The 20606-nt window shown below is 48.1% G+C and overlaps 1 protein-coding gene across 1 annotated transcript in view; it reads left to right on the top strand.

Annotated features, from left to right (window-relative positions):
- Positions 1–20606, top strand: part of ZHX2 (zinc fingers and homeoboxes 2) — a 144210-nt gene that overhangs the window by 47832 nt on the left and 75772 nt on the right. The gene's annotated exons all lie outside the window — the stretch shown is intronic.

Here is a 20606-nt window from a genome sequence, read left to right as displayed (position 1 = left end):
ACCTCCATCCCTGCATCTCTTCCAGCCTCCTTGCTTTCTTCTCCCAACAAACCCAGAACCCCTTGCTGAGGGGAATCACCCATGGAGCTTGTTAAAATGCTGACTCCCAGGCTGTATCCCAGAACCTGATGACTCTGCATCCCTGGGAGATCGGGCCTGGGAACCTGCATTTCTCCTCTAACTGCTACCAGGAAATTCTGATCATCAGCCAGGCGTGGTGGTTATTGCCTCAGCTTGGGGCCTTGTAAAATGGCTGGGCCTCACCTCCACAACTGCTGACTTAGTAGGTTGGAGATGGGACCCCAAAATTTGTATTGGGAACAAATTCCCAGGTGATGAGGGTATGACCAATGGAGACCCACTGCTCTAACTCATTTCCTGAGACCTCAACTAGCAAATCAGCAAGGGAATCTTTACTCATGGGTGATGGTTGGGGTGAAACAGCTCCATCAGCACACGAACCTTTTAACAGAGACCTTAGAAACTGTTGAGATAATTATAATAACACATAGCTGCTGTTCCCTCAGACACACACTACATGCCAGGCCCTGAGCTACATATCTGCAACCACTGTTTCTCATTGTTACACAGGGTTTTCCGATTCAAATAGCAAGGATTGATGAGAGTAAGTGATCATCTAAGACGGCACTTAACTACCGGTGCAATCAGGACTTTTTAGGGCAAAGTTCTATTTTCCTTAGCCCACAAACCCTCTCTTTGCTGTCTCAGCCGTGAGTGACTCTTATGGGAATTTCAAGCCAGGTTCAGGAAGAGGTCACCACACAGGTTGGGGTGATATTTTCGGTTGGAGGAGGCTTTCATTAGTTCCCCACCAATTGTACCCTATGGGTAGTAGCCTTGGGCCCACACCCACAAGACAGCACTCATCTCATTATTTAGCCCACTTAGAGGGGACCCCCTCATGGAAATGGGGAGTGCTGCTTCTACAGTGCTCTGAGATACTCGGGTAGAAATGGTGGTCTGCGCCCCCCGCAGCCTGGTGGAGTTCTGCCTGGGTTCTAGCTTGGCTGACATTCTGTTTGCTTGGAAGAGATGGAAGGGCCTTGGGAAAGAACGGTTGGCACCTGATCCGAAGAGACGTTCACCAGAGAGAAGTGGAGGAGGTTATGTCATGACTTACACCCTTGCAGCTGTGCGTCTTCATGGGGAAGCTTCCTTCCCCCTGTCTCCTGAAGATTCGTCTAGTTTCGTGGGAAGCTCATGGGTTTGTGAAGAAATATAAAACACAGAGTAATTAAAGAGGGAATACAGGGCTTTTCCCACACCTAGTCCTTAATTCTCATCATCACCAACACACACACATGCATCATGTTTGTGGGTTTGCTTTTTTTTTTTTTTTAGTTAATTTGACCTCTGGGAGAGACCTCAGGAAGTCATGCAACCACCCTTGCCTTTCCTGCAGCACCTTCTACTTCCTTTACCTGTTTCTTGTCTCTGCAGATCAGAGGAAGGAAGGCAGGAAGTGGGGAGGAAAGGGAAGGAGGAACTGCCCTCAGACAGTGATCCCGTGGGGTGGCCGAGATCTCCACACAGTGTCCTCAGAATGTTATCCTTTCTGGTGTAAGATGTTAGACACGCGTAGGTGCTGGACAAGCTCTGTCCACTCCCTTGAAGGCAGCACAGTGGAGTCAGCGGACGTGGGAATCGGTGTTGGGAGTCAACTCCTCTAGTCTAGGGTCTGCCACTGAACCGTGCCACCTTCCCCAAACCTCGCGTGTCCAGTCTGACCTGCCCATCTCCTCGGGGAGGTTGTGAACGCAAGAGATCGTGGCTATGAAACCATCCCTCGGTCTGGGAGCTGGAAGGGAGTCTCAGAATCTTGATGGTTAACGACGAACGAGGAAACTGAGGCCCAGAGAGAGGGGTAACTTGCATGAGGTTGGCAGTAGAAGTAGGTGTCGTCATGGTGGTCATTGTTGCTGTTTCCTTGTGTGTGATTGTTTTGCCAATGGTAAGTGAAGTGACTGGGGAAGTAGAAGGAAAACTTCTCTGGGGATGTCTCTGGCCAGAGCACCTTCATCAGCTTCTGAAATGGAACACTTGGTGACTGAATGCGCGCTCTCTCGCGCTCTCTCTCTCTCTCTCTCTCTCTCTCTCTCTCTCTCTCTCTCTCTCTCTCTCTCTCACACACACACACACACACACACACACACATTTCTTGGGTTAAATAGCAAAAAAGCAATGGCTACTCTTTACAAGAGAGAATTACACTCTTTTTCACTGATTATAGGGAAACCTATTGGGCATTACACAACTTTGCAAATAGACTTAAAGGAGTGAAGCTTAAAGAGAGCCTACTGCTCAAACTCCCTTGCATTTGTGGGCCTCGCTTAAGTCCCTATGCCCTTATTATCCCTATGCCCCTCCCACAGAGACACACATTCCTGGTCACCCTGTCCCCAAACACACATAGAGTAGAAGCAAAGAACAAGATAGACAGAGGATTAGAACTCTATTTCTCACTAGCTGTGTGACCTTGGGCAAGTTACTTAACCTCTCTGAACTTTGGCTTCATTATCTGGATGCTAATAATACCTCTTAATGTTGTGGTGAGGATTAACAAAGGGAAAGCATAGGAAGTGCTTACTTAATACTGGGACTGGCACAAAGTAGAGGCTTAACAAATGTCTGCCACTATTGAAATGTTGGAGAAATACTAAGATCACATTTTTGTAAGGGGATTAACTGGTTTGTCCTTTAAATGAGATCTCACTAGGCCTCTAGCAATCTGACTGCATAGTTAAAATTCTGATTTTCTTCCCAGGGAAGAACAAATATTGTGCAAGTTTTAAGCACACCATAGCTGGGCTGTTACTTTTGGAATACTGAGATGCTGTCGCTGTAGTTTTCAATACAACCTTGCACCTTTAAATATCCTTACGTCTGAAAAGGATATAAAATTGCAAACAATAAGAGGTACAAACATGTGGAACTGGAAACTATGAAAACAGGAGTAAAAACTCAAAAGCCCAATTACAAATGGAATACTGGTTACAATATGCTGTACTTTCCAGTTTACAAATCACTTCTATATATCCTGGTGGCCTCACACCCAGCCTGGAAGATAGATAGTATTCTGCCCATGCCACAGGCCAGGAAATAGTCTCGGGTGGGTTGGGGGCAGGGTGGGAGCTGATGCTGAGTGGGAAAGACAGACAGAATTCACATCACACAGGCCTTGTAGGACTTGGTAAAGGAATTTGGATTGCTCCGAGTTCGGTGGGAAACCTTTGAAGGTTTAAGTAGGAGAGTGTTGTGCTCTTACCTACATTTTTAGATCTTTTGGTTGAGAGGGGAAGAGCCAAGGGCCCCTGGGGAGGTGGCTGTGGAAGTTCAGGCAAAAGATGACGTAGCAATCATGGAGATAAAAAGAAGTGGATGGGTGTAGAGATATGGAGGATTGGATGGAGTGTTGATGGAGGGGAAAACCAGGGATGGCTCCAACCTCCCACGGGGTTGCTGGGTAGTTGATGGTGGGGAAGTCTGCAGAGGCGAGAGGAGGGGGATCAGGAGATTTGTTTGCATTTATTTTTGGAAGGAGGATATATTTCCCCAAACACTCAGCCCTCTGATGGCAAAGAGCAGGTCATATTCACTTGCTTCTGGGCTTTGAATAAATGCTTTCAGTGAGCTGGGGGAGCTCAGGCCCGTCCCCAGGCAGTCTGTCTGTAAAGAACGCTGCGCCCCTGGCAAGGCACTCTGTTCCTTCTGCCACCAGGGAACCAGGGAGCCATTAATGACCGTTTCTCAGAACGCTGGGCCTGGTACAAGAAACAAACAAAAACCCCGATGTCCTACCTTCTAACGTTTCAGGCTTTGGGTAACCTTTTCTTTTGCCAATCTCCACGGGATCTTTCCTTTGCTAATGTTTGAAAGTGATTCTTTTTTTTTTTTTTTCTTTTTTTCTTTTCATGTTGTACTCAGGCCTTAAATAACCTTTACTCTCTGTGGTGGCTTGTGAGTAGATGAAGCCTGAAGAAATTATAATAACGTCCACAACAATACGAAGCTTTTGTAGAGTGCCAATTCATTAAAAGACCTCTTTTATATATGTTGTTTGATTTTAGCCTCAGGGAAATCTCTATAGATGGTCCCCAAGTCACAGAGCTTCCACGTAGGATTTTTCCACTTTACGAAGGTGCGAAAGCGATACTCATGCCGTGGAAATGGTACTTCGAATTTTGACTTTTGATCTTTTCCCAGGCCAGCGATGTGAGAGGCAGGATTCTCTTTCATGAAGCTGGGCAGTGGCCGTAAGCCACAATCCCAGTCAGCCACGAGATCACAAGGGCCAATAATCGATACCCTACAGTATATTCATTGTGTTAGATGATTTGGGCCAACTGCAGGCTAATGTAAGTGTTCTGAGCACGGGTAAGGTAGGCCAGGCGTAGCTATGATGCTTGGTAGGTTAGGTATATTAAATGCATTTTCAACCCATGATATTTTCAACTTACGATGGGTTTCTCGGGAGGTAACCCCATTGTAAGTTGAGGAGCATCTATATTTGAGAGGCCAAAGAATGTAGTAGCCAACAGCGTGTAAAATTATGATATTCATAGCATTATTACATTCAAAGAGTTCAGGTACTCAGAACAGGGCTCGGCACAGGAACGTTAGCTGTTGTTTTTATGATTAGTTTCTAGATAGAGAAACTGAGGCACCATGAGACTGCAATATACACATTCAGTAGTGGAATTGACTCTGAGTTGGGTGCTATTTTGTGTTGTTCTTGGATGCCGCTCCAAAGGAGTCTATGATATGGGGTTGAATGGGGAGGCACCTTCCAGGGCTGGGGCCCTGGGAAGTTCTCCTTCCCCCATGGAGCCTTCCCAGTCTCCACACCCCTCCCTTGCAAGTCTACCTTCCATGTGTGGTGGGTTGAACATACCATCCAGGATGCCTGTCCTCCCAGCCTCCTGCCCCAGGTGCCCTCCCCTCTGCCCATGCTTTGAAGTAGAGTCCAAGCCCCACCTTCATTCACTACCTCCTTCCCTCACCCCACCCTCCTGGTGCCTTTCTCCCATGAATTTCCGCAGCAGAGTCGCTGGGCCCCACACACGGGCACATGATGTCATCCAGCCCAGGAGACTCCTTGCCTGTGAGTCTTGGCTCCCCCGCTGGGTGGATGGAGATGGAGACCTGGTCTTGTGCCTTGTTGACTCCCCATCCCCCATGAGCTTGGCCCAGTACCAAGCCCAGAGCCGGTGCCATGACATCATACACCTGACTTCTGAAGAATAATAAAACTAGTAATTCCCCGAACTACCTTGGCTAATGGGTAGTGTGTTCTTGGAGTCATCGCCTTGGGAAGCCCACCCCTTCTTCCAAAGGTGGCGCCATGCTCACAACCTGTGAGGCCCAAAAACATTCCCCCCACACTACACGCTTGTCCTTGGTGTTGGCAAATCTTTGCAGGTGGCTCCACCAGTCACATCTGTGGAACCAGGAATGCGACTTCACCTTAGAAATACAGGCGTGGGAGGATGGGTGGTCAGAATAAGAGGCAATTATACAATAATGTGCCCAGTTTTACTCTTTGCCTCCTAACCGGACTCGGAAGACAGCTGCAAAGGAGGGCTTCAAACATGTCTCGGGCAAGCGCCACATGACTGAGATAAATGTAAAAGGTCTGCTTTTGACTGGGTCAGTTCTGTGAGTGTGTTTAAAGTTGGTCCTCAAAATACATTTTGAAGAAAGACCAAGGGAGTGAGCGGATGAGTAAAACCTCGTGACTTCACAGCCCAAGTGTGTTTGTGCGAGACAAAGTATGCGCTGTTGTGTTTGTGTATGTGTGCGCCTGTAAGGGGAGGGGGCTGCTGAGCCAGCCCCCAGCCCCCAGAAGCACCCCCCCAAAAGAGACAATCCCTGCTTTTGAAGCCGCTAACCCTCATTTCTGTGCCTCTTGCCTTCCCTCACTGGCCCCCAAATTCTTTCAGCCCAGTGGCTCCCTCCACTGACCTGAATTTAATTATTTTATTCTTCACAAGTAGAACACCTCCCCCTGCCCCAATTCCCACCCCCACCTCCCAAATTAACTGACCTTTTCTCATTAAGTGTCCCAAGCACATGGTTTTGTGTGGGAAGTGTCATGAGCTCTATTCACAGGCTGATTGTTCAAAGGTCCCCACTGTCATGCTCTGTTAAAATGATGATTTGACAAGGTGGGGTAGGGGGTAGGCAGGATATTTTCCCCAGATTCCCAATTTTTGGTTTGTTTGTGTGTGTTTTTTGTCCAGTAAAACATTTTCCTGGGCATCAGAGGGAGAGGAAGTGGACAGTCTCTGTTTCTTCAGAGACTAGTTTTAGCCGCTGGCAGAGGTTCAGAAGCAGCCGACACACCCTGCCCCAGCTCTCCTCCCTTCTCAGTCCTCGTGGCCAGGGTTGGTGGGAGCCAAGAGATTTTCAGTGTCACGAAAAGAGGATGCGGTTTTTGAAACCCAGACCATATGCAGTTCCTCAGTGATTGTCATGAATCCTGAGGTGCCACTGAAATCTGTTTACTGAGATCACTACCCTACCGTCTCTTCATCGCCATTTGCATGTAGACACCAGGTTGTACAGAATTGCTGTCAAAGCCCTGGATCTATGGGGCAGCTGCCAAGAAGCATTGAAGTGGTGGGACAAAGGCTTTTCTGGGTTTTTCAAAGTGGAGAGGTGGGGATCGAGAGTGGGAAAGGTATCCAGCCTCCCTACTGGAGGCTGAGGGAGGCTGTGGGTCCATTCACCAGCTCCGTTTCATGGTGTGGTCTTGTAGCTCTGGTCACCCTTGCCTCACTGGAGACACGGAATTAACAATACCTACCTGCTGAGTGAGCAGCTGTGTAGCCAGACATTCTCAGCTCTGCAACTCCCGTGCTGTGTGACTTTGGGCAAGTTGCTTCACCTTTCTGTGCCTGGTTTTCCTTGTTTATATTCGTTTGCTGCGATTGCCATAACAAATGACCACAAACTTGGTGGCTTAAAACAACACAAACTTAATCTCTCCCTGTTCTGGAGGCCAGAAATCCAAAATCAAGTGTCCCTAGGATCCGGCTCCCTTTGAAAGCTCTAGAAAAAAATCCTTCATTGCTTCTTCCAGCTTCTCAAGGCTGTTAACATTCCATGTGACTGCATCACTCCAATCTCTGTCTCTGTCTTCACATCACCTTCTTTCTGTCTGTGTGTTTCTCCTCTGGGTGTCTCTTCTGAGGACACTTGCCATTGGATTTAGGGCCCATTTGGATAATCCAGGATGATGTCATCTTGAGATCCTTACATCTGCAAAGACTCTTTCCCAATAAGGTCACGTTCACGGGTCCTGGGGAGTAGGACATGGACATATGGGCTGGGCATGGAGCATAATTCAACCCACTATACTTGTCTATCAAATGAGAATATGATAATAATGCCTCCCACGTTATGGAAATTATGTCTAAAGTCTTTCAAGCAGTGTCCAGCACCCACAAGCACCCACTCAACGTTGGCTCTTGTCCTAATCCTCACTAGCCATCATTTCATGATCACCATCATCATCACAGCGACCTTTGGTCAAGTGGCTTCCCAAACATGTTAAACTAACTCGTGACTCCCAGTTTTCAAGATCTCAGTAAACAATCACCTCTGTTTACCTGTCCTTTCAATAATCCTGGTTTCCTGTCTGTTCTGTCTTCAACATATCCCCATCCTGACCACTGCCTTCTGGGACCACCATATTGCACACCTCTAGGAGGGTGTCCTTTCCATTTTGGTGGATGTGAATGGCACCTCTTGAGTTATATATACAACACATGCTAGAGAGGCCACTTCAATGCTGCTGCATCTTGCCGCCCCTGCCATGCCCCTGCCACCTCTCATGTGGACCATTGCATTAGCCAGTGGCCATCCTCGCAGCTTCATCTCTTACCCACTACCCCTCCCTCCACTTCACACACCCCATGACTGTCTGCTTTCCTCACAGCTACTCTTTCAAAACATAGGTCTGTCACTCCCCTGCCCCAAGCCCTCATGGGTTCCCCCATCTCACTCAAAGCCAAATCTAAAGTCCCTATGGTATCCACAAGGCCTCACATGATCACTGTCGCTGCTGCCACCTGGCCTTTTGGCTCAGCCTAGAACCCTCTTTCCCCAGCTGTCTTTGTGCTTTTCTCCCTCATTTCCTTCAGGTTCTACTTAAAAACCCCTTGTCAAAGAAGCCTTCCCTGACCTGCATTGGGTCATCGCTAAACTAGCACCTCTAAAATGTCCATCATCTTATCCTGTGTTTTCTTCAAAGCATATCGTGCTGCTGGACGTGGTGTGTGTGTTTGTGTGTGGAATGGTCTGCTTTCCCCATCACATTCAACTCCATGAAAGGAGGGACTTTGTTTTGGTGGCGGCGGCTGAGTCCTCAGCACCTGGCACACGTCTTTGGCACAGGATAAACATTTCCTGGATGAGGGAATGCGTATGGGTGGGCTCTGGCTTTGTATGTGTTCCCTCAGATCTCCCAACAACCCACGACGTCAGTGTTTGTCATATCCTCATTTGTCGGGGCGCAGACACTGTAATAAATGTCCCCTGGCTACCCACCTAGTGAGTGGTAGCTGCAGGATCTGAACCAACTGGTCTTACTCCAGAACCCACTTTCTGAGTCACCGTCTGTCATGAGGCAGAAATGAAAGACTGTAGGTGAAAGACCTTTGGAGACGGAAAAGTGACACACGTAAGTGCCAGAGTGACCATCGCCATGCCTGGGACATCTAAAGCTGATTGCTTCCAATTGATTTGGGTCTCCGTCCTATTTAATTTTTAAAATTTTGAGAACTATTTTTGCTGCCTCCCTGGATGGTACAACGTGAGGTTGTCAAAAAAAAAGGTTGTCTACGAAGCATCATTGCTCAGTTCAGTTAATGTCAGACTTCGCTGGCCTGGAATGTTCCAGAAATGGGGCGCACAGGCTGCATGAATGTGTCCTTTATTCCAAAAACAGGTCAGTCCATGTCTCTCCCTTTACGAAACATGGCGTATTGATTAGAATCAAATACCACAGTGTGGGGCCATGCAGACAGCACGAGGTTGAATCAAAAGACATATATTCCCAACTCTATCATTCAAATAACCTATGGCCTGAAATAATAATAGTAACTCTTATCCCCTGAGTCTTGCTAGGTACGAGGCACATTACAAGTGCTTTATACTTAGTAACTCACTTATTCCCCAAGCCACTCTGGGGAATCAGTACTCTTATAAACCCCATTTCATCCCAGTCACAGAGACACAGAGATGTTAAGTAACTTGGCCCAAGTCACACAGCTGAGGCAGGACATGAACTCAGGCCATCTGTCTCCTAAGGACGGGTTTTAACCAGCTCTCTTTTGCAATTCAGCTTCATCTATCAATGGCGGGGTGGCGTGCTTTCAATCCTATTTTGAATTTTGTAAGCTCTATGCTTTGGGGCCTGAGAATCAGGGCGTAATTTGAGTCATCAGCCTGAATGCAAAAATGTAGGCGGCTGGGATGAAGCCAGGCTGAGCCCAGCTGACCAGAGGAAAGGTCCAAGATGCGGGCTTCCTTTCTATCAAGTTTTGCTTACATCTGGCTGTCCTGTCATTTGTTACGTTTCTTGCCTCAATGGTTTGCAGACAGACTTAAGAGCCTGCGGGACATCTTTCCTTTCTGTGTGGGAAAAGGAAAATGAAACCCTTTTGGTCACAGGGTGTTTCTTAACTTCAAAGCATCTTCACATCTCTTTTCTCAATTATTTCACACAGAAACCCTGTGGGGACAAGCAGGGAGAGTCCCATTTTACAGATGAGGAAACAGGTTGAGAAGGTTGATCTTACGGTCACACTTACCTCCTCCTGCAAGTGTTTCCTGGGTCCTTCCTCAGGGTTTTTCTTACTTTACTGTCGTGGTCTTAGCAAGCATGGCCTTTGATTGCCCCCAGCCACCTCCCCCACTGTTGCAATAAATAACCATCATGATAGCTGTCCTTTATCGGGTGCTTTCACGTGCCTGGAACTGTGCTAGGGGCTTTTCATGTTTTATTTCTTTCTAATCCCCACAACACCCCTCTGAATATATAGCGTTAACTTAGAGGCCCATTTTACAGATGAGCTGCCTGAAGCTACATGGCGCCAAGCCGACAGTGCACACAGTTACACAGTTAGAAAATAGTAACCCAGCATCCACAGGTGTTAACCCAGATAGTCTGGTATCCCCTCCCTGGTTACGGCCTTCTGGGACTCCCAGTCATGACTCCTGGATAGGACAATGTCCAAACTCCTTGGCGTGGTGGACAGGGCCCCATGTGCCCTCTGCACCTGTCCCTCCAGCCCATGTACTAGCTCCACCTCCTTCACTCCAGTCATACTCAACCAGCCGCTGCTCCCTCCTCCCTGCTCAGCCACCTCTTCCTCTGGACCTTGCCCCCTGCTCCCCTCCTTGCCTGCCTCCCCCTGCTGACTACTGATTGCCCTCCCATCTTTCATGGACTAGACCAAAACCACCTCCTCCATGCAGCCTCCTCTGATCCACCATTCCCTGTGCCCTTCTCTGGCCCCACTGTGACTCTGCCCCAGGGCACTGGATACCACTCTCTCTATTGTAGCACAGCTCACACAGTGTCACTGGCACAGCCTGAGGATCCAGGGACAGCAGGGAGCTGTGCTGTGTATGGAAGGGCTGGAGGATATGCGCCCCACCTAAGGGCATTCTCATTCCTCATCGTTTTTTAAAATATTATGCCAACCAAACAGAACAACTTTATGGCTGGGACTGGAACCTTGGGCCACCAGTTTGAGGCTCCTGAGAGTACCTCAGGATTCCTGTGCTTCTCTACATTGTCAGTGCTTAAATGAGGGCGGAAGGAAGGAGGGAGGGAGGGAAACATTTACTTTTCTAGACCTGGCAATTAGGCTTCCATAAGACATGGTATATTAGTGTGCTCAGGCTGCCATAACAAAATGCCATAGACTGGGTGGTTTAAACAATAGAAATCTATTTTCTCACAGAACTGGAGGCTGGACGTCCAAGATCAAGGTTCCAACCAATTCTGTTTCTAGTGAGGACTCTCTTCTTCGCTTGCATTCAGCCACCTTCTTGATGTGTCTTCCCATGGCCCTTCCTCAGTGTGTGCAAGAGGAGAGAGAGAGAGAGAGAGAGAGAGAGAGAGAGAGAGAGAGAGAGAGAGAGAGAGAGAGAGCGCTCTGGTGTCTCTTCTTATAAGGATGTTAATTCTGTGGGATCAGGGGCTCATTGTTGTGACCTCATTTAACTTCCCTCAGAGGACCATTTCCACATACAGTCATACGGGGGGTTATAGCTTCAACATATGAATGTGGGGGGAGGAGCAGACCACTCAGTCTATCAGACATGGCATTCCAGATTGTTCGATCCACAGGTGTTTCCTGTGTCCCTACTATGGGGGTTCCAGAGACATTGAAGGCAAGCAGTCCAGTCCAGTGGTGAAAAGCGTAGGCTTTCATTTCAGACAGATTCAAGTTTGATACCTAACTCAGCCACTTACTCACCATACATCCTACTCACCTTCTCTGAGCCTCAGATTCCTCGCTGTGAAATGGGGACAATGACACCAACCACACGGGGTTGGTGTGAGGATTAAGTGAGATTAACACACATCCACAGCCGCCCAGCACTCATTACTGCATTCCAGGAACACTTTATTGAGCACATACTCCATGCTGAGCGCTGTGCTGGGGGCTGGGAATCCGGGGGTGAGCAAGACAGAGCAGATCCCTTGTTCTCATTCTTCCTGGAGGAGCCGGATAATATCCAAGTACATATGTCATCGGGTAACAAGTCGATAATTTGAGACTGGGACCTGGGCTTTATTTCCTTTAAGGAAATAAAACAGGTGGTAAACTAGAAGGCAGCAGGGGAGGAAAGTCCTCACCGGGGAGGTGACTTTGACAGGAAGCTGACAGCCATACAAAGGCTTTGGACATCGCGTTCTAGGTGGGGAACAGTAAGTGCAAAGGCCTGAAGGTGGACACACTCAGTGCCTGCACAGCTGTGCATATTCTTTGTGATTGTTGCACTTGTTATTGCACGTGGCCCCACGCTTGGGGTCCACCAGCCTTGTGGGGACCTCTGCACAGTCCTCCAGGGTGTAGGGCCCAGGTGAACTGGGCTTTCAGAGGAGAGCAGCTCAGGGCGGTCTGCCGTGGGCCGGAAGGGCTGTCGGAGCTGGACAAGGGAGGAGGAGGTTGTGTAGGAAAGGAGACGAGCATTCCAGGGAAAGAGGGCAGTTTGGTTGAAGAGCCTGGTATCTGAGGGGCCCTTGAAAACTGCCCAGGCTCGAGCCAGTTCTGAGAGAAATGTCAGGCCAGGAGGCTCAAGGCACTACGTGGATGACCTCAGCGTTAGCTGACAAGGGCAGCCGCAGCCTCTATTGTCACAGCGGGGTGGGCAGGTTGTCAGCTCGAGAGAATGTGCTCCCCACTCAAGATGTAAGGGCCTGGGCGGAAATCCAGTGGTGTGAGTCACAACCAGATGTACAACTTGTCAGGGAAAACCGTGGCTGCAGTCATGGTCTTGGTTTCCTGGAAACTTCCTGAGTGGAGGGTGAGGGGGCTCCCTGAGGACAGGTGCCAGCCACAGGTGACAGAGGGGAACGTGCCGGGAGGGCTGGGCCCAGGCTAGTAGCCCTGGAGCTGCATCTCTCAGAGTCTGTGGCCAAGGCTTCCAGGGCCCCTCGGGGAGTCGAAGCCTGATGCCAGTGGACACATTTGGGGTCTGTCTCCCCTTCCATAGCATGCCTGGCATTTCCTGGCCTTCTGATGGATGTTAGCACGCCCCCCCACCCCGAGGTGTGAATGTGGGAAAAGCAGCTAGATTGGGAGATGGTACCCATGAGTCCTCATCCCACACACCTGGCTTCAAATCATAGGACTTTCACTAATACAGCTTCTCTGGCCCTTGGTTCTCTCATCTACAAAGTAATGGGATAAATTGGGAGCTCTCCAAGGTTCCGCCCAGCTGGTTCCAGGCACTTCCTTCATTTCCCTCGCTATAGATAGGAGAAACTGAAGCCCAAGAGCAAGGGGTTTGCTCAAAGCCAACCCCGTTGAAGGTGGAACTAGAACTCCTGTTCTGGATAGATCTGCACCCTCCATCCTTGCTCCGATGACCTGCCTCTTCTCCCCCATCTTCTAGTCCCTAATCACACCTCTTCCCCTCTTTCCCCTCCACCTGTGCTCCTCACCTGCCAGACATGGAGGTTCACCCACCCCAAGGACAATGTTCCCACCTGGAGTGGGTGGGTCCCAAATCAGAACCAAGAGGGGAACTGCCAAGGCCACCAACCATCTATGTGTACTCACTGGTCTTCAGCAGGCAGAACCTCATCTAGCCACTTCCTGTCCGAATCCTACATCCTTCCATCCATTTTAAATGGCCCTTCCCCCAGGAAGCCTTTCCAGATCACCCCAACCAGAGTTATCACCTTACCAAGCCCTCCCGTCCATGTCACTTTATAATCCTGCCGTTGGCCTGTCCACGTACTTTTATTCTAACTATTTGGGCATACATCATAGCTCCTCTATACAATTTCAAACTCATGGGCTGCGGTAATCAATTGCCCCCATGTTGCCCATGCCTACCACCAGCCTCCCCTTCGACATTTGGTGTAGTGTTTGTGTCCTAAGTGTTGGAGAGATAGTTGTGGAATAAATGGAGTTTGCTTTCTATGCAAAAGGATTCTTTCCTTTCAGAATGAATGGTGGGGCGTGTAAGAACATCTGTTTTAGAGCTACACTGGGTTGAATCTTAGCTCCCCCATCTGCACACTGTGGGACCTTGGTCAAGTTACTGAACACTTTTGTGCCTCAGTTTCCCTACTTGTAAAATGAGGATAACCATAATCACCTAACATGGTGGCTGTAAAGGTTAAATGAGCCATGCGTGAAATGTGTTTGAGAATGCCCCAGATAGACTTGAGTCAATAAGTGTAGTTGTTCAATTTTGGCAATCCTACATGCAAATTTTTATTGGATTTTTTTTTTTTTGATCACCGCCTTGCAGAACTCAAGTTTGGCCTTCTGTAGTTGCCACATCCTTTCCAATCCTTCCCTTCATTGAGCCTGCATCAACTAGGACTGCACACTGCATAGCACCCCCCCCACACACTTGCTTGGATCAGGGGGTGGGGAAGGAAGAAATGGAGCCCCAAGTTGCTGGTGTAACTGCTAGCCAGCCTGGGACCAGCAAGCCACGTTAAGCGGTCTTACTCAATTCATGTGACTCGACAAATTTGGAATGTATTAAGGAGAGAGTTTTTTCCAGCTATGAGTCAGTACATTTCTGCTGTCACACACACATAAAAAAAAAAAAATTAAGAGAAAAAGAGTTTAGCGAGAAACATTTATGAGTGCAAAGTGGAAACCTCTGGAAATTTTATTTTGACCCTGAAGGCAAGTAATACTTAAGACATTTAATAAAGGGTTCGAAACAGGATGTAATAGAGAGAAAACACAGCTAGCTGCCTTTTCCTTCTGTACTCACAGCCACTGTGTTCCGCCAGAAGGGGCCAATTTACATGAGTTCATTATTAAGCTCCTCCTGGATACCCAGATTTGTACTAGACATGGTAGGAAATGAGAGCTGTGTAAAAGAAGGGAAGCATTTATTAAGCACTTATTATGTGCAAGATATTCATGAGTGGGAGGGGACATGTCCCAACTTCAAAAGGCAGTGTGGAGGAAATGGAACAATTATATTCAAACTTTCAGATTCAAACCCCAGCATGCTTCTTTTATAATATTATCTAATCCCCATCATATCCCATTTTATGGATGACAAAACTAAGGCTCAGAGAAGATCAAATATTTTGTCTAAGATCATAAAGCTCTTGAATGGTAGAAATCATATTCTAAACTGGGTCTGTCAGTCTCCCTATGGTAAAGAAATTAGGGTTAAATTAGTGTTCCTGGAAGCTGAGTAGGAGCTGAGCTTCCCACCAAGGAGGGAGACAGACACTCTCTTTCTTGGAGATCACGTCTGCCTCTCCTAGCCAGGTGTAACTTTCTCGCAGACCAGTCTCTTCAACCACCTTCTGCCACTTGCCTTTGAGTCCTGCCCATTAGAGATTATGAAAAACCTGATTATCAACCAGGTTGATCCTCTCTTTGCTGTTGTTTATTTTAAAGAAAGAAACCACTGCCTGCCCAGAGAGCTTGTGTTTCCAGCTCACTTACGTCTCTTTTGCAAGGGCTCATTTTCATAGATTCCCGATCTCCAGGGAGCTGTGTCTTTCCCTCCGAAACGTGAGCTGTAATCAAAGGTGTATTCATCCTTGCACATCTGCCAGCAGCCGTGCTGGAGCCAGGGTTCCCCGAGGCCTGATGGGGGCTCAGGCCAGGTGCCCAGGGAGAATTTTTCCCTACACAAATCAGATTGCCCTGTGGTTGCCCTGCGTAAAGATGGCAGGGGCCCAGGCATTGCTTCTCAGATTGCTGGAGGACATGAAGAGGGCCCAGGGTAATGGATGGATTTCACCATCTGTTCATCACATACTTTTGCGTACCCACCACGTGCTGGGAACTGCAGACCCTGAGAAGCCAACTCTTGGGTGACTTCCTATCACTTCCAGGTAAAGATTCAACTCCTTGAAAGGCCTGCAAGTCCCTGGGAGATCCAGCCCTTGCTCTTTCTCTAGCCAGCTTCCATTGTCTGGTGTCCACTCTCTCCTACCACAGTTCCCTTACACACCCTTCTCTGGCTTTCTCAATTCTTTTTTCCCTCTTTTCAAGGTTTGCTGTTGATTACCTCTCAGGTCTCCCCCCTCCCCATCTGCTATATCCTGGTGTGCCTCTCGTGGTGATCTTGCCATCACTGTACGCTTCAGTGAGCACGATAATGTCACTGAAGCCTTTGTCTCCAACCCAACACAAGGGCAGGGCCCACCTTATCTTCCCAGACCTGGCCCATAGTCAATGCCCCACAAAGCAGGAAGATGCTGGGCGTATCTTCCAGAGTGTCAATTGCGCTTTACAATCTTGAGGGAGAAATATTTGGAAACAAAACACAGATCAATTCTAGAGGAGAGTTCGGTGTTCTCCTTCAAGACATCAAGCTGCACCCGCCTACCTGGCAGAGGTTATGAACTCGGCTTCCTCCGTGCACTTGGGGGTCTTAGTGGAAGAGTAGGTTGGGGTTGGTGGGAGAGAAGGCCCAATTTACTAGTAACTCCAGTCATGAAGTCAAAGTTTAAAAGGCAGTGTCACGGAAAAAATGGAAAAACTATATTCAGTCAGGCCAGAGTTTAAATCCCAGTGCTGGACTTTCTATTCCTGTGACACTGGGCAATTTATTTGATCACTCTAAGATTCAAGTTTGCCATCTGTAAAATGGGTAGATGAATACCTGCTCCTCAGAGTTGCTGTGGGAAACAGAGATAAGACATGAGGGCCCAGCTCAGTGCCTGGCAAAGAGCAAGCCCTCAGAAAGTGGTGGCCCTTGCGTTTGTCATTCACTAGTGATGTTCTTTTGAATTAAAGGCTATTTGTTGGTGGTGACTGAGGTGAAACATTTTCTGGAGCAAAGACAGGCAGCAGAGGAGTGGACTTCCGGCTTGCAGAAAGATGGCTCCCCAGAAGTGACTTGTAGCTCACCACCTTCTTTTAACTTGACCTTCCTCTCCTGTGTCCAGTCTGGAGCCAGAGCCCATCACTCCTTCCACTGTACTCCATGATTGCTCACCCTCTCATCAATCTGAGGCCATCATCTCAGGACATAATGACATGTTTACTAGACCTGGAGTTCCTTACTCAGCAGCTAAATGTTTGCTGAGCGAAAAATGGAATGGAATCAACTGCCTTAGAGAGAGTGACCCTAGGGAAGGGTGTTTTTCTTCTTCCACAAGCTATTCAAGTAGCTCCTCTCGTAGGTGTTTAGCAATTTGATAGGCTTAAACAAGGCCAAAAGGGAAAATCCTACAGGCAGATATTTCCTTGTTGGGATTTTGCTTCATAGGACCCATACTTGCTGGCAAAAGAAGTCCTGGGCCAGGAAGACTGGAAATGTGTGCCCATTCAGAGCTGGAAGGTCACTGAAAAGTCCTTTGATTCATTTGTAATGCTTATAACTAGAGCTGCCATTTTCCACGTGCAGAACTGTGTTGGGCATCACGTCATTGGGTCCCTCACACAGCCCAAGGAGGCAGGCTCTCTTTAGAGCCCACCTGGCTGACGAGGACACCAAGGTCCCAAGGAGGAAAGTGATTGGCGTGATGGCACAGAAGAAGTGTGTGAGAGAACCAGGACCAGACTTAGACGTCCTGCCTCTAAGACCAGGACTCTTTCCCCCATGTTGGTTAGGATCAAGGGCGATGGTGCAGTGCTGGGTTCGAGGATAAATGGCGAAACAGAACCGTTTCAATGAGACTCCCCAGCTCTGAGAATAATGCACTGTGCAACCCCGGCCACGTCGTTCTACTTCTCTGTGCTCAACAAGGAGCACCTAATCAGTTGAAGATAATACGTATTATCGATAATAGCAGCAGTTAACATAACCTGTTTACATGATCCTAAGCACTTTATATGTGTTACCTCCCTCAGTCCTACAGGGTAAGTCGGGGTTAATTAGGGGAAGAGGGAGGACAGAGCATCGAAGGGAGAGGGACAAAGACAGCATAGACACGTGGCTGCACAGAGCACAGTAGGTTCTAGAAGCTTGGTAGAGAGTGAGCCGAGAGCACAGTGGGGCAAGGTGAGTCCGGGTCAGATGAGAGAGCTAGACCCTTCAGGGCTTCAGAGGCCCCGGGTTAAGGAGTGTGGTCTTTATTCTGAGACAAATGAGGTATCTATTAGCGGTTCCCACCTTTTATCCCCTCTGTGTACATTCTCATACTCAGTCTATTATTTGTCTTTCTCCTTTTTTATACCATGAGTTTCCTAAGGGTAGGGACTGTGTCTTATTTGTTTATGTCTATCTGGTGCGTAGCACAGAAGCAGGTACACGTGGGTACTCAATAAATGATTGTTAATCAAATATTTAATATAATCAATATTTAATATTAACGTTCAATATTTAATAACTATATATTAAACATTTGTTATGGATAGCTATTAGTACCTATAATATCATTTCCATTATGTAAGCATTTCTGCTATAAAATAATACTATGCATTCCTCTAAAACATTGCATTCTGAAAAATTCAAAACTCAAGTGCTTTGGGGGACCATTGGAGTGCAGCAGAACCCTCACAATTCATGCAACTCTGTAATGAAGCACAATCCTCATGATGGTACTGGCCCAGTTCAAAGGGCTTGCTGAATTTTGAATTAAAAAACAAACAAACAAACAGTAAGTTTAGGACCAGAGTACCTATAGGGCTATATCTTAAAAACCCAAAGGGGGGATTTGATGGAAGGGCTAGAGCAGGGTTGAAGCTGCTGAGTTGGAAGAGTAGGTTTCAGGCTTTGCCAAAATGTACAGAGATGGACCCAGCCTCCCATGGCCTTGGCACAAAGATCCGGGAGAACTGAGCAACCAGAGCTCCTAAGGCAAAGCACGAGGCCCCGCCCACCGAAAGGGGGAGGGTAGAGCTAGTGGGCGTCTGCACAGAGAGGAGTCTGCTGTGGCTTGCTGTACTCTGTTGTGTTGGGTACTTTGTATCCAGCTGTTGTCACTTGATGGTGCAACACATTAATGTGGTGGGAACATTTGCCTATCTGTGAATCAGTGCAACCTCCTCATTTTATTGACATCTTTCCCCCATACACCTTATATGCACTAATCTGCAAGTGCAGCAGAACAAATGATATCTAATGTAATCCATGACTAACTGATAAACTAGGAATGCCAGCTGGCCAGTTTACATGGAGAAAGGTACCATTCACATTCCCCATGTGGGCTGTGCACTGTTTTCCTTTTGGTCCGTGAACCTGTTCAGTAAATCCATTCTGTTAAAATATAGAGCAAGACCATAGGGAGCTGGGTGACACTAAGCGAGAGCATCATACACCTGTGATGTGATTTCTTTCCCCATCAGGAATACCTGAGCTCACACCTCTGGCCTTGGAGTCAGAGGACCTCAACCCCAGCCTGCCCAAAAGCTGTATGACCTCAGGAAAACCACTTCATCTTTCTGTGCCTCAGTTTCCTCACCCCCGAGTTCTTTGAAGGAGCAGATTAGCTGAGAAGCTCTTCGTAAACTATAAAGGGTTTTGCAGAGTGTTGTTAAGTCAATACCTGGAATACTCAGGTCCACTTGTCTCCTGGGATACCTTCTCCTACTGGACGGTTAGTTCTAAGGGCAGTGGGCAAGAGAGCTAAAATCCCTGGAACCAAGATAAATTAATCACTGCGATTAAATGCAGAAGCTTAGATTTCACTGCAGGACAGAGGCCCAGACTTCTGACCGGGAAATTTTGCTGGCCCTTGACAAAAGTGAGGAGGAGGGGAGCCTTGACTCCAATATCTAAAGCCTCCCTCTCTGAGAGCTCTCCAGAACACCCAGGACCATCCCTCTCCAGGGCCTGAGGTCATCCGTCCACCCCTGGCCCACTGCCGTTCCCTCACCCACTCCCCCCAGGCCAGGTCTGCCTGCCCCTTTCACCCTCTCATTTTACTTTCCCAAAATAGTGCAGTCGAAGGGACACCAGCTTGGGAATCTCATGAACATAGGTTTGGATGATCTCTACCACTTACTGGCTCTAAAACCACAATGCCACGTTCTGGCTTTTGTAAGTCTAATTCCTCACCTGGAGAATGGGCTGCGATTTCCCGATTGATTGACTAGCTGACTGACATCCGTCCTTTCGTGATTAAGAGGATTATAAATAAGCACTTTGCCGACTTTAATGTGCTCAGGAATCACCTGAGGAGCTTGTGAAAAAGCAGGTTCTGATTCCGCAGGCCTGGGTGGGACCTAAGAACCTGCCTTTCCAGCAAGCTTCCAGATGACGTGAATTCACCCCTGCACAGCAAGAATATAGATCAGGTGCTTGGCTCATGGTATGTACTCAGTCAACAGAAACTATTGCATGAAGGTATTCTCCCTTGAGAGTACGGATGGATGAATTGAGAAACTTCTGCTCACTTCGAATTCTTAGGGAAACAAGAAAAAACAAGTTTTGCTCTAACGGCGGGCTGGGCAGCTCATGAGCACACCACTTCACGTGCACATGTGCACGGCAGGTGGGCCTCTGCCGAGTGGCGGAAACCTCTAGAGCTCAGGCCTCAACTTGCCATGCTGGGACCTCATCGTCCCAGCCGGGCACACGCCTTGTTCCTCCGGCTACAGCTCTCCTGGGGAATTTTCAAAGCACACAGGGTTCGGGGTTCGGGAGTCTCCCAGGATATACATTCGCATTGGGGACTTTTGTCTTAAGTCCTAAGCACAGACGTTTTCCCCTCACCCTCATCAAAATGGAACCACAAAGGACCTGCCACTGCTCCAAAGGACCAGCCTCTGAAGGAGGCTCCAAGCGAGCTTCAAGATCTCCTTCCCACCCCACCCCGATCTTGCTAGTAGTTTAGTTCTCAAAAGGCTTGCTTCTCAACCAGCTGCTGACTCACTCAGGGTGAGGGTCTTTTTGTCTTTTTTTTTTTAACTCTCAGAATTGCTTGCGACAAAGCCCAGAGATTTTGAGGTTCGCTA

Source organism: Rhinolophus hipposideros (genome assembly GCF_964194185.1).
Source record: "Rhinolophus hipposideros genome assembly, chromosome: 13".
In the NCBI taxonomy this organism is placed as follows: Eukaryota; Metazoa; Chordata; class Mammalia; order Chiroptera; family Rhinolophidae; genus Rhinolophus; species Rhinolophus hipposideros.
Note: the sequence above shows the minus strand (reverse complement) of the source record. Positions and strands in the feature narration are given on the sequence as shown.